The sequence below is a fragment of the Sus scrofa genome, chromosome 4 (genome assembly GCF_054392235.1).
Source record: "Sus scrofa isolate SSC_HxYL_T2T_F1_AM1 chromosome 4, Sscrofa_HxYL_maternal_Yorkshire_Landrace_v2.0, whole genome shotgun sequence".
In the NCBI taxonomy this organism is placed as follows: Eukaryota; Metazoa; Chordata; class Mammalia; order Artiodactyla; family Suidae; genus Sus; species Sus scrofa.
This window is the reverse complement of record NC_139386.1, coordinates 93,381,647-93,395,353: the sequence shown is the minus strand read 5'-3', so window position 1 is coordinate 93,395,353 and position 13,707 is coordinate 93,381,647. Positions and strand designations below refer to the sequence as shown.

General features: G+C 57.2%; 5 non-coding genes across 5 annotated transcripts; 2 read left to right on the top strand and 3 right to left on the bottom strand.

Moving 5' to 3' along the window:
• Positions 1–7,376: 7,376 nt before the first annotated feature.
• On the bottom strand, positions 7,377–7,448 carry TRNAE-CUC (transfer RNA glutamic acid (anticodon CUC)). Its single transcript has one exon. It is a non-coding gene; the product is annotated as a tRNA-Glu (tRNA).
• Positions 7,449–7,776: 328 nt separating this feature from the next.
• TRNAG-UCC (transfer RNA glycine (anticodon UCC)) lies at positions 7,777–7,848 on the bottom strand. Its single transcript has one exon. It is a non-coding gene; the product is annotated as a tRNA-Gly (tRNA).
• A 565-nt stretch (positions 7,849–8,413) lies between these two features.
• Positions 8,414–8,485, bottom strand: TRNAD-GUC (transfer RNA aspartic acid (anticodon GUC)). The gene has a single exon. It is a non-coding gene; the product is annotated as a tRNA-Asp (tRNA).
• A 559-nt stretch (positions 8,486–9,044) lies between these two features.
• TRNAL-CAG (transfer RNA leucine (anticodon CAG)) lies at positions 9,045–9,127 on the top strand. The gene has a single exon. It is a non-coding gene; the product is annotated as a tRNA-Leu (tRNA).
• Positions 9,128–10,817: 1,690 nt separating this feature from the next.
• On the top strand, positions 10,818–10,888 carry TRNAG-GCC (transfer RNA glycine (anticodon GCC)). Its single transcript has one exon. It is a non-coding gene; the product is annotated as a tRNA-Gly (tRNA).
• Positions 10,889–13,707: the final 2,819 nt, after the last annotated feature.

Sequence of the window (13,707 nt, the reverse complement as noted above, 5' to 3'; positions counted from 1 at the left end):
TCCACCCTCCATGCTTCCTACCTCCATTCCACTCTTCCGCTCTTTCTTTCCTTCCCTCCTGCCTTCTTCCTCTGGTTCCTTCCTTCTTTCGTTCTCTCTCTCTTTTCCCTCATTCTTTCTCTTCGTAGTAGTTCGGGTCATTGCTGGAGTACAGCTGATGTACCGTATTGTGTTTGTGTCAGGGGTACGGCCGCGGTGATTTGGTTTAATGGGTACAGCGTTCTCTTCGGGTGATTTTCCGGTATAGGTCATTGCAGGATATTGGATGATGTTCCCTGTGCCACTCAGTAAACACGTGTTGCTTATCTCTTTTATACATAGCCGTTTGCGTCTGTTCTCCCAAACTCCTAATTTGTCCCCCCACCCTGCCCTTTCCCCTGGGTAACCGTAAGATTGTTTTCTACATCTACGAGTCTGTTTCTGTTTTGCCCATAGAGTTCTTTGTGTTATTTCTTTAGATTCCACATGTATCAGTGCTTCTCCATCTGACTTACTCCAGTAAGTGTTAATACCCCTAGGTCCACCCGCGTCGCTGCAAAGGGCACTACTTCATTCTTTTTTAAACCTTTTTTTCCTTACAGTTGACTCCCAATGTTCTGTCAGTTTCCGCTGCCCAGCAAAGTGACCCAGCCACACATCCATCTGCATTCTTTTTTCTTCCCCACGTTGAGCCTCCATCGTGTTCCATCGCAAGTGATCAGATAGAGTTTCCCGTGCTATACAGCAGAATCTCATTGCTTCTCCGTTCCAAATGCAGTCGCCTGCATCTACTGACCTCCAACAGCCAGTGCCTCCCCCTCCCTCCTGGCAACCACAAGCCTCTTCTCCACGTCCTCGCGTTTGTTTCTTCTCTGTGGACAGGTTCATCTGTGCCGTCTCTTAGGTTCCAGATACGAGACACATACCGTATCATGTGGTATTTGTCTTTCTCCCTCTGACTTCCTTCACTTCGCCTGAGAGTCTCAAGTTCCGTCCATGTTGCTGCAAATGGCATTATGTTGTTCTCCTCTGTGGCTGAGTCGTATTCCATTGTGCACATGTACCACATCTTCTTTTTTTTTCATATTTTTTTATATTTTCCCACTGTACAGCAAGGGGGTCAGGTTATCCTCACATGTATACATTACAATTACATTTCCCCCCCACCCTTTCTTCTGTTGCAACACGAGTATCTAGACAAAGTTCTCAATGCTATTCAGCAGGATCTCCTTGTAAATCTATTCTAAGTTGTGTCTGATAAGCCCAAGCTCCCGATCCCTCCCACTCCCTCCCCCTCCCATCAGGCAGCCACAAGTCTCTTCTCCAAGTCCATGATTTTCTTTTCTGAGGAGATGTTCATTTGTGCTGGATCTTAGATTCCAGTTATAAGTGATATCATATGGTATTTGTCTTTGTCTTTCTGGCTCATTTCACCCAGTATGAGAGTCTCTAGTTCCATCCATGCTGCTGCAAATGGCATTATGTCATTCTTTTTTATGGCTGAGTAGTATTCCATTGTGTATATATACCACCTCTTCCGAATCCAATCATCGGTCGATGGACATTTGGGTTGTTTCCACGTCCTGGCTATTGTGAATAGTGCTGCAATGAACATGCGGGTGCCCGTGTCTCTTTTAAGTAGAGTTTTGTCCGGATAGATGCCCAAGAGTGGGATTGCGGGGTCATATGGAAGTTCTATGTATAGATTTCTAAGGTATCTCCAAACTGTTCTCCATAGTGGCTGTACCAGTTTACATTCCCACCAGCAGTGCAGGAGGGTTCCCTTTTCTCCACAGCCCCTCCAGCACTTGTTATTTGTGGATTTATTAATGATGGCCATTCTGACTGGTGTGAGGTGGTATCTCATGGTAGTTTTGATTTGCATTTCTCTTATAATCAGCGATGTTGAGCATTTTTTCATGTGTTTGTTGGCCATCTGTATAACTTCTTTGGAGAAATGTCTATTCAGGTCTTTTGCCCATTTTTCCATTGACTGATTGGTTTTTTTGCTGTTGGGTTGTATAAGTTGCTTTTATATTCTAGAGATTAAGCCCTTGTCGGTTGCATCATTTGAACCTATTTTCTCCCATTCTGTAAGTTGTCTTCTTGTTTTCTTTTTGGTTTCCTTTGCTGTGCAAAAGCTTTTCAGTTTGATGAGGTCCCATGGGTTTATTTTTGCTCTAATTTCTATTGTTTTGGGAGACTGACCTGAGAAAATATTCATGACGTTGATGTCAGAGAGTGTTTTGCCTGTGTTTTCTTCTAGGAGTTTGATGGTGTCCTGTCGTATACTTAAGTCTTTCAGCCATTTGGAGTTTATTTGTGTGCATGGTGTGAGGGTGTGTTCTAGTTTCATTGCTTTGCATGCAGCTGTCCAGGTTTCCCAGCAATGCTTGCTGAATAGACTTTCTTTTTCCCATTTTATGTTCTTGCCTCCCTTGTCAAAGATTAATTGACCATAGGTGTCAGGGTTTATTTCCGGATTCTCTATTCTCTTCCATTGGTCTGTCTGTCTGTTTTGATACCAGTACCACACTGTTTTGATGACTGTGGCTTTGTAGTATTTCTTGAAGTCTGGGAGAGTTATGCCTCCTGCTTGGTTTTTGTTTCTCAGGATTGCTTTGGCGATTCTGGGTCTTTTGTGGTTCCATATAAATGTTTGGATTGTTTGTTCTAGTTCTGTGAAAAATGTCCTGGGTAATTTGATAGGGATTGCATTGAATCTGTAGATTGCTTTGGGTAGTATGGCCATTTTTACAATATTGATTTTCCCAATCCAGGAACATGGAATATCTTTCCATTTCTTTACATCTTCTTTGATTTCTTTGATTAAAGTTTTATAGTTCTCGGCACATAGGTCCTTTACCTCCTTGGTCAGGTGTATTCCGAGGTATTTGATTTTGTGGGGTGCAATTTTAAAAGGTATCGTATTTTTGTATTCCTTTTCTAATATTTCATTGCTGGTATACAGAAATGCAACTGACTTCCGAATGTTAATCTTATATCCTGCTACTTTGCTGAATTTATTAATCAGTTCAAGTAGTTTTTGGGTTGAGTCCTTAGGGTTTTCTATGTATAGTATCATGTCATCTGCATATACAGTGGCAGTTTTATCTCTTCTCTTCCTATATGGATGCCTTTTATTTCTTTTGTTTGTCGAATTGCTGGTACCACATCTTCTTACTCCATTCATCTGGCGTTGGACATTGAGCTTGTTTCCGAGTCTCGGCTGTTGCGAACGGTGCTGCAAGGAACACAGGGCGTGCACGTATCGTTTTCAATGAACGCTTTGCCTGGATAGATGCCCAGGAGTGGGATCGCTGGGTCATGTGGTAGTTCTATACTGAGTTTTCTGACGTGCCTCCCTACTGTTGTATACTTTGTTCTTTTTTTTTTTTACGGCTGAGTAACACGCCACAGGACATATACATATATATATATATACATATATGTGTATATGTGTGTGTGTGTACACACACACACACACACACACAGCACAACTTCTGAAGCCAGTTGTCTGTGGATGGGTACTTGGCATTTGTCCACACCATGGCTCATGTAAATAGTGCTCCTCTGAACACTGGGGAACAGCTGATCTTCTCACATGAGAGTTGTCAACTTTTCTCGATATATACCTGGGAGCGGGCCTTTCTGGATCCCATGACGGAGGTCCTTTGACTGCGTTCCTTGCTTTCTTCCCTCCTGCCTCTTTCCTTCCTGCCATTCCCCCTGCCCCACCATTCTTCCTCCCTCCATTCCACTCTCTCTTGCCTTCCTTCTCTTTCTTCCTTTCCATCTTCCTTCCTTCCTTCCTTCCCGTTCCCTCCCTCCCTCCCTCCCTTCCATTCTCCACTCTTCCTTTTTTCCTTCCTGCCTTTCTTCCTTCCTTCTCTCCATTTTTCGTTCTTCCTTCTTCCCTTTCTTTCTTTGTTTTCTATTTTTTTCAATCAGCCCCTATGTAGGGCCAGGGCTCGAACTGAAGCTGCAGCTCCAACCTACACCACAGCCAGGGCAATGCCAGACACGAGCTGCCTCTGGGACCTGTTGTACAGTTTGCGGCAACGCCACGGTTCTTGACCCACTGAGCGAGGCCAGGGATCAAACCCGCATCCTCACAGAGACAACATCGGGTCCTTATCCCACGGAGCCATGACACGAACTCCTCCATTCTTTTCCACGGCAGAGTACGATTCCATAGTGCAGATCTATTTTATCTCATCATCATCATCATCTTCTTCTTCGTCTTCGTCTTCGTCTTCATCTTCGTCTTCTTCTTCTTCCTCCTCTTCTTCCTCTTCCTCTTCCTCATCTTCTTCTTCTTCCTCCTCTTCTTCCTCTTTTCTTTGGGGACTTTTAGGGCTGTACCCTTGGCACAAGGAGACGCCCGGGCTAGGGGTCGAATCGGAACTGTAGCTGCCGGCCTACACCACGGCCACGGCCAAGGCCACGGCCACGCTGGGTCCGAGCCACGTCTTCGACCGACGCCATACCTCATGGCAACACCGGATCCTTGACCTGTTGAGCGAGGCCAGGGGATCAAACCTGTGTCCTCAGGATACCGGTCAGGTTCCTTAACCGCTGAGCCACAATGGGAACTCCACGTTCTGTCTTCTTCAGCCAACTGTCTATTGTTGGGCGCTTGGGTTTTTGTCAATGTTTTCGCTGTGGCAGGCAACGCGGCTATACCAACATGGGAGGGAGGGGATATAGCTTTTCGAATTAGAGGGTTCATCCTTTTGGGCTCTATATTCACGAGTGCAAGTGCTGGTTCCTATGGGAGCTCTCCTTTGCACTCTTCAAATCTCACCACCAGTCCCACGGCTCCACAAGCTCGCGCGCACGCACGCACGCACACACACACACACACACACACGCGCGTGCGTGTGTGCGCACGCACCCACACACAGCCAGATGAGAAGTGATGGTGGTTGCTGCTGATGAGAGAGGTTATATATGTCTCTGGGGCAGTGGGATCGCCCACCTCATGTGCAGGGTGCCTAGCCCCTGTCTCCAACTCTGTTTCTGCCCTGCCCTGCCCTGCTTCCTACCTCTCCCCTCCCCACAGCCTCACTCCCGTTTAGCCTGAGCACGTTGCCGCACAACACAGCAGTCTGGCCCGCTCTCCTGCCGCTCCACGGGGGTCTTCTCCCGCCACCTCCCTGGCACCACAGCCCACTCACACCCGCTGCTTGCCACTCTCCCTTCCGCCCAGCCTCTGGGCACGGGCTCCTCCACCTGCCATGATTCCCCTGTACCCCGGGCCCCTGTCTCACACATCCTGCCCGGAAGACGCACTGGCGCTGGTCCTGGCCGCCCTCGTGGCCCTCAGACCCACTCCTACACCATGCCCAGCCCTAACCCAGATCCCGCGCAGGGCGGGGCAAGGGCCACCACCGCCGCTTCACCCAGGCTTCTGCAGAGCCCCTGCCTGAGTGACCCGGCGGCCCTCGCGGCCAGGTCCCCGCAAGACCCACACCTCCCGTTGCTGCCCCGCCCAAGCTCCGCCGGGACACCGCGGTCGCGGTCGAACTTTTCCTCCCACCTTCCAGCAGGCGCTTCACGCCCACCCCCACTCTACGGGGTCGTTTTACTCTGTTCCCAAACTTGCACGGGGCGGCCACCAACCACGGCCACAGACACCTTCGTCCTGCCCTGTCACCCACCCACGCTCACTCCCAACGCACCGGCGAAGGGCTTGAGGTAACCTCCTGTGGTGATGGGAAGCACCCCTCTGCCCACAGGGGCTCCTTTCCATGGGGGGTCCCGCTTTGTCAAAACCCATCTCGTGTACCGCCGCCACCGTGCCACCTCTGCCGCCACCGTGCCATCTCTGCCGCCGCCGCCGCCACCGCCGCCTCAGGTTGGTGCCATTCACCGGCAGTCCACTTTGCCTCCTAAGGCAGAAACATGCCAACGGGCATGAAAACCTCCACTGACAGAGGCTGAAAGCAGACTGGTGTCTGCCATTTACCTTGGGGGAGTATCCAAGGGGGACCACGAAGATAGGTTGCAGAGAGAGGTGGAATGGACTCTGGGTAGCTAGGTGGCTGGGCAAGAATGGGGTCATGTTAGACGTCATGTCTAGGGGAGAGGGGTGTGTGTGTGTGTGTGTGTGTGTGTGTGTGTGTGTGTGTGTGTGTGTGTTGTGGGAGGGAGGGAGGTATTCTCAAGGTAACATTCTTGCCTCTCTGTGATAGGACTGAGAGCATGGTAATGTAATTAGACTACAGTGTTGGCTGGGGCTGGTAGTCCACCCTTTCAGGCGTCTGCTTCCACCTGCTCCCGCCTACTGGGCTAAGGATTCCTGACTGGCCTCCCGAATCAGCCCGCTCTCTTACCTCCACTACCGTGTGTGTGTGTGTGTGTGTGTGTGTGTGTGTGTGTGTGTGTGTGTGTGTCTCCAGGCACGCATGAGTGTCCACACTCATGGTCCCATCTCCACCACCCGGCATGGTTTGTCTGGCTCTAGCTCCCCTACCCTGCCCAAGACCACCAGGAGCTTGAGACCAAATGAGCAGTCCACGGAAGGCGAAGCCCGCCCAAGACCTAAACAGGCTGCAGCAGGTTGCTGGCAAGGGGGGCCAGATAAGAAACTGTGTGTCCCTCCCCTTGGCTGACTTGCCAGCGTGAACGCCTCACTAGCGCCTTGCGCCAGCGCAACCACCTCTGCCGCCACCACCCACCGGCACCACCACCGGCACCAGTAAGGACCAGCACCACCACCTCTAACAGAGACAGCAGCGCCAGCACCAGCTCCACAAGCCAGCAACACCGGCAGCACCACTTCCACGCCAGCAGCCTCTGCCGCCGGGGCGGCGGCGGCGGCGGCGGCGGCGGCCGCGGCGGCCGCGGCGGTGGTGGTGGCAGCAGCGAGGGCAAAGGGAGCAGCCGCCATCGCAGGAGCAGCAGCCGCTCAGCACAGGCATCCGAACGAGCACCAGCACCAAGCCCCATCAGGACCAGCGCTCCCAGCGACACCCGCACCCGCAGCTCACGAGGGAAGGAAGAGGGGCCTCGCGGCGGCGCACGCGGCGGCGGGGGCGGTCGGGACCCGCGCAGTGCTGCCAACGAGTCCAGGCACGGTGGAAGCTGCCCGCCCGTGGGCGGCCGGTGGTGGGCAGAGGGGCTGCCCGGGCCGCTGGTGTTGGGGGCTGAGGCAAGCTTCCAGCGGCGGAGGAGGACGGACGCCCGAGGCGTCGAGTGGGCCTCGAGTGGACGAACGTCTGGAGGCCAAAAGGCTTGGCCGGGTGGGTGGAGGGTGCCTGGCGCGGCTTGGGCTGGAGGTGGACGGGGCCGGGTGGCTGCCCGGCGAGGGGGACGCGCGTGGGCTAAAAGGGGCGCTTGTGGAGGCAGCGCGCTTTGCGGCAAGTTGGCCGGCGGAGTGGAAGAAGAAAGGCTTCCCTGACCGGGAATCGAACCCGGGCCGCGGCGGTGAGAGCGCCGAATCCTAACCACTAGACCACCAGGGAGCGTCGGGCTCGGCGCCTGGCCTGGCCCTGCTGGACCCAGCACCTCCCTGCCACCCGCTTGGCGCCGCCTTGCTGCCAAGGCCCGGCCTTGCCAGGTCGGGCCGCCCGCCGCACCTGGCGATCCACGGTGGCCTAGCGCTCTCCCTGCTCGCTAGGAGAGACGCCGCGCGCTCGCCTCCGTCTCGCACACGCACACACGCCAAAAGCCACGGGCCTGGGGGCGGGCACCGTGCGCCCTCTTCCCAGCTCTCCCACACAGGGGCCGGGCCGGAGCCCCGCGGAGCTCGGCAAAAATCCCCCAGACTAAACAAAACAAAAGACGGCCCGCTGCGTTGGCCGGGAATCGAACCCGGGTCAACTGCTTGGAAGGCAGCTATGCTCACCACTATACCACCAACGCTGCACAGCCCGGGTCGGGCCCGGACGCCGTGCCCGGGCTCGCCCAAGCGCATTCCCGGCGCCCCGACGCCCTGGCCACCAGCGGCCGCCCACCGGCGCCAGCCCCAGGCCGTGGCCCTCGTCCACCGGCCCCACCGCCGCTCGGGGGCGTCCTCGCTCCCCTGCCGCCCCGAGGCCCTGGGCTCCACGCCGCGCGCCTCAGCTCCCAGCTCCAGGCCACCAGCGTCCCGAACCCACAGGGAAAGGGACTCGTCGGCTTCCCACCGGGCCCGCCTGCCGGGCAGCTGGGCAGCCGGGCAGCCGAGCGTGGCGTCGCAAGGGGCCTCCGGTGCGGCAGGCACTTTGGGCGGGCCGCAAGGTCGCCGGGCGCTGGCCGGGGCGAGAGGAGGCCCTCGCTCGGCCGGGGCGAGGGGTGGACGGCAAGGGCTGGAAGGGGTCGAGGGTGGCAGGTCGGGCACGCCCAGGCGCCCTGCGCCTGCCTGGAGGCGGGGATGAGGAGACGAAGGGCCCTTGGGGCCAGGCGGCTGGCCAGCGAGCGGCGCCAGCCACCAAAAAGGGCGTGTTGCCTCCCCGTCGGGGAATCGAACCCCGGTCTCCCGCGTGACAGGCGGGGATACTCACCACTATACTAACGAGGACGGCGGCCACCGCCCGGCCACCCGGCCCCTCTCCGGCTGCCTGCCGACGCCTACCCCTGCCCGCGGCCCTCGGCCCGCGGCCCACCATGGGGCCGCCAGCACGTGCCCGCGCCCCGCCCCGACGCCAAAGCACCCCGCGTCCTCCAAAGAAGCAGACCGCGACCCGGACCGCGGCCCGCGGCCCCACCCTCACCCCACCCCCGCCCCTACCTGGCGCTGCAAACTCCCGGTGAGCGCTGCCTGGTGCCCCCACCGTGGGCCCGAGAGGGCAAGCCGGGCTGCGAGGTGGCGGCGGGCGCGCGCCTCGCCACGTCACGGCCCGGGCGAGGGCAGAGGCGCGGGCGGGGGCCGCCGCCAGAGGCCGGCTGGGTGCGGGGCCAGGGCTGCGCGACAGGGCGACCGCGGCGGCGAAAGCTTTGCTCCACGACGGCCGGCGTGCGCCCGGCCCCCGCTCACCCAGACGCCCGCCCGGCGCGGAGCACCGCGTCCGCCCAAGGGCGCCGCACTTGGCGGCGCGTCGGGTCGCAGCCAGCCGAGCGGCGACGCGCTCCGGCCCGCCGTCAGGATGGCCGAGCGGTCTAAGGCGCTGCGTTCAGGTCGCAGTCTCCCCTGGAGGCGTGGGTTCGAATCCCACTCCTGACAAGCCAGCCTTTTGCCCCCCGCCCAACCACGTCCCCACCCCTCCCCGGGACCCCACCCCGCGTAGAGCCACAGCCCCTTGCCGCCTTGCAGTCCCTTCCCGCCTGGCACTCTTGCTTGGCCTCTGCAAACTCCGGCCCCCGACACCCAAGCCTCTCCCTCCACAGCCCGCGGGCCCGACAGAAATGGCCCAGGAGGAACGCCCCGGCCACTAGCTTTGCTGCGGACACGCGCCCTCCCCGGACGCACAGCTCCCACACACACCCACACGCCCCCGCCGCCCGCGTCCTACCTGCACCTACACCAGCAAGCTTCGGCCCTTCGCAGCCCATCTTTCCTCACCTGCTTGCGATGGCTGTTTTTCCTTCCTCACTCCGGCTCCGGCTCGGGCTCCGGCTCCGGCCCCGGCTCCGGCCGGCCCGCCGCTCCGCCCCACCCCGCCCCCACCGCCCCACGCAGACCGGCCGCGTGGGGAAAGCCCTCCACGCTTCGCCCTCGCACTGCTGCCCGCGGACTGCTGCCCGCGGCTCGCCCTCCCAGCCTTTCCTCCGCTTCTGCCGCCAGCCGCTCTCGCTCCCGTCCAACATCCCGTCCTTGCCGCCAAGCCGGCCGGCCCGCCCGCCTGCACATTCCCTGCCCTCCACACCCACACTGAGGTGGCGGGTCTGCGTGGGGTGCGTGCCCGCGCGCGGCGCTTTCTCGCCTCGGGGCCTTCCCCGCCCACTGGCCACCGCGGCCTGCCTCCGGGGACACGTGCAGCCCAGCCTTCCTGCTCGCCCGCCGGTACGGGGCCCTCCCTGGACGCAGGCCTGGCGCGTGAGTCCCTGCCACGGCCCTGGGATGCCCGGCACCCACCCGCAGACGTCGGGCCCCCGGCCGCCGCCCGCCACCCACCTGCGCGCCCCAGCGCACGTTCACGCGCGGGAAGCCGCTGCCCCGGCCGGACCCAACCACCCCCCGGCGCCCTCCCTCACCCGACTGTCCGCCATCCCCCCCGCCCCTCCCCGCCCGCAGTCCGAGTGCCTGCGCCTCACGACCAACGCACCCGAGCCGGACCCCTCCGCAGAGCGCTGGCCGGCCCGAGCGCTTCTTCGGAGCGAGGCTCCGACACCCTTGGCAGACCCGGCAGGTCCATCTCTCACGCTCGCCGTCCCCGCACAGCCCGAGCTCCGATGCCCGCCCGCCCGCTCCACACCAGCCAGAAAGCCGGCCGCCGGAGGGACTCGGCGTCGGGGGCGGGGGGCGGGGTGGGGGTGGGGGGCAGCGGTGGCTGAGGGGAACATAGGCGCTCAGCCGCAGCGGGCGCGCATCGCCTGCCCTGGCTGGGATTCGGGCGCGCGCCAGCCTGCTTCGGCTCGTGGCTGCTTCTGGCGATGCCGACGCTCTTGCGGCGGCCCTGGACGGCAGAGAAGGCGCAAAATGGGCCGGGTGGGCCTCCGCCCCGCCGACCCTCCGCCCCGCCGACCCTCCGACCCTCCGACCCTCCGACCCTCCGACCCTCCGTCCCTGCCTCCAGGCCTCCGGACAGCGCCGCGCCCTGGGGCCCTCCGCGGGGCCCGGAGCCCCTCTTGCAGGCCACAGGCGTCCGCCTTCGGCTCAAAGGGAGCAGGAGCCCGCGGGCGAGCAGGAACCGCTGCCCGGCGGTTGGTGGCCAGCCCCGCTGGGGCAACGTCGGGCGGCAGCGGCCACCGGTGCATGGGTGGTTCAGTGGTAGAATTCTCGCCTGCCACGCGGGAGGCCCGGGTTCGATTCCCGGCCCATGCAACAGCTCGGTCCTCTTTTGGAGCAGAGCCCTCGCTCTCCCGGCACCTCCCGGTCCCACCACAGCTCTTGCTTCCTCACCAGCAGCCCACCGCCCCACCTCCGCCTCCACCCTCGACACACCCCCTGCTCTTGCAAGCAAATCCCACCTTGTCAAGGACCCCACCCTCGCATTTGTCCCATTGGCCTCTCTCTTTGCTGTTTAATTTTAAGAAAAGCGTACTGGCTTTGCCATACCCCGTTCGCTTCAGGTGTTCGCCAGAGTGACTCATACCCATCCGGCTGGCTGGCTGGCTGGCTGGCTGACTCTCTGTCTGTCTGTGTGTCTGTCTGTCTATCCAAAGAGAGAGCGAGAGCGAGAGCGAGAGAGCGAGAGAGATCTCCATTATAGGTGATCATTGTGTGTGACTCGAGTCCCTCCCCCATGCTATACAGTAAATCCTTGTTGCTTATCGACTTTGGGCATGCTCTTTCTTCCTTCCGATCTCTTAGCCCCAACTCCTAATTGCCCACCCCCGCCCCCATACTCTGCCCTTGGGTAACCATATGTTTGTTTTCTACACCGGTGACGGTTTCCATTTTGCACGGAGAGTTATTTGTATTAATTTTTAGATTCCACATGTATTCTTTGTCCTTCTCCAGCTGACGTAGTTCACTGTGGGTAGTAGCCTCTTGGTCGATCCATGTCGCTGCAGATGGCACGAGGTCCTTCTCTCTTTTATGGCTAAAGGGTATTCCATAGTAGTATGCGTGTGTCTGTATATAGCATGGATGTTATGTATGTAATATAACATGATATATAGTATCACACCCTCTTAAGCCAATCGTCTGTGGATGGGTCCCTGGGAATCGTCCACGTCATGACGCTCTCTTAAAGAGCACTCCTGTGAACACTGGGGTGCATCCACCTGTTCCCTTTAGGAGTTTTCATCTCCTCTGGGTATATACCCTGAGGCCGGGGGTGGGCGGTGGGGTCGCCTGCTGGATCATATCCTAGCTCTCCTTTGAACTCCTTCCTTCTTCCTCTCTTCCTACCTTTTCCCCCCTCCATGCTTCCTACCTCCATTCCACCCTCCATGCTTCCTACCTCCATTCCACTCTTCCGCTCTTTCTTTCCTTCCCTCCTGCCTTCTTCCTCTGGTTCCTTCCTTCTTTCGTTCTCTCTCTCTTTTCCCTCATTCTTTCTCTTCGTAGTAGTTCGGGTCATTGCTGGAGTACAGCTGATGTACCGTATTGTGTTTGTGTCAGGGGTACGGCCGCGGTGATTTGGTTTAATGGGTACAGCGTTCTCTTCGGGTGATTTTCCGGTATAGGTCATTGCAGGATATTGGATGATGTTCCCTGTGCCACTCAGTAAACACGTGTTGCTTATCTCTTTTATACATAGCCGTTTGCGTCTGTTCTCCCAAACTCCTAATTTGTCCCCCCACCCTGCCCTTTCCCCTGGGTAACCGTAAGATTGTTTTCTACATCTACGAGTCTGTTTCTGTTTTGCCCATAGAGTTCTTTGTGTTATTTCTTTAGATTCCACATGTATCAGTGCTTCTCCATCTGACTTACTCCAGTAAGTGTTAATACCCCTAGGTCCACCCGCGTCGCTGCAAAGGGCACTACTTCATTCTTTTTTAAACCTTTTTTTCCTTACAGTTGACTCCCAATGTTCTGTCAGTTTCCGCTGCCCAGCAAAGTGACCCAGCCACACATCCATCTGCATTCTTTTTTCTTCCCCACGTTGAGCCTCCATCGTGTTCCATCGCAAGTGATCAGATAGAGTTTCCCGTGCTATACAGCAGAATCTCATTGCTTCTCCGTTCCAAATGCAGTCGCCTGCATCTACTGACCTCCAACAGCCAGTGCCTCCCCCTCCCTCCTGGCAACCACAAGCCTCTTCTCCACGTCCTCGCGTTTGTTTCTTCTCTGTGGACAGGTTCATCTGTGCCGTCTCTTAGGTTCCAGATACGAGACACATACCGTATCATGTGGTATTTGTCTTTCTCCCTCTGACTTCCTTCACTTCGCCTGAGAGTCTCAAGTTCCGTCCATGTTGCTGCAAATGGCATTATGTTGTTCTCCTCTGTGGCTGAGTCGTATTCCATTGTGCACATGTACCACATCTTCTTTTTTTTTCATATTTTTTTATATTTTCCCACTGTACAGCAAGGGGGTCAGGTTATCCTCACATGTATACATTACAATTACATTTCCCCCCCACCCTTTCTTCTGTTGCAACACGAGTATCTAGACAAAGTTCTCAATGCTATTCAGCAGGATCTCCTTGTAAATCTATTCTAAGTTGTGTCTGATAAGCCCAAGCTCCCGATCCCTCCCACTCCCTCCCCCTCCCATCAGGCAGCCACAAGTCTCTTCTCCAAGTCCATGATTTTCTTTTCTGAGGAGATGTTCATTTGTGCTGGATCTTAGATTCCAGTTATAAGTGATATCATATGGTATTTGTCTTTGTCTTTCTGGCTCATTTCACCCAGTATGAGAGTCTCTAGTTCCATCCATGCTGCTGCAAATGGCATTATGTCATTCTTTTTTATGGCTGAGTAGTATTCCATTGTGTATATATACCACCTCTTCCGAATCCAATCATCGGTCGATGGACATTTGGGTTGTTTCCACGTCCTGGCTATTGTGAATAGTGCTGCAATGAACATGCGGGTGCCCGTGTCTCTTTTAAGTAGAGTTTTGTCCGGATAGATGCCCAAGAGTGGGATTGCGGGGTCATATGGAAGTTCTATGTATAGATTTCTAAGGTATCTCCAAACTGTTCTCCATAGTGGCTGTACCAGTTTACATTCCCACCAGCAGTGCAGGAG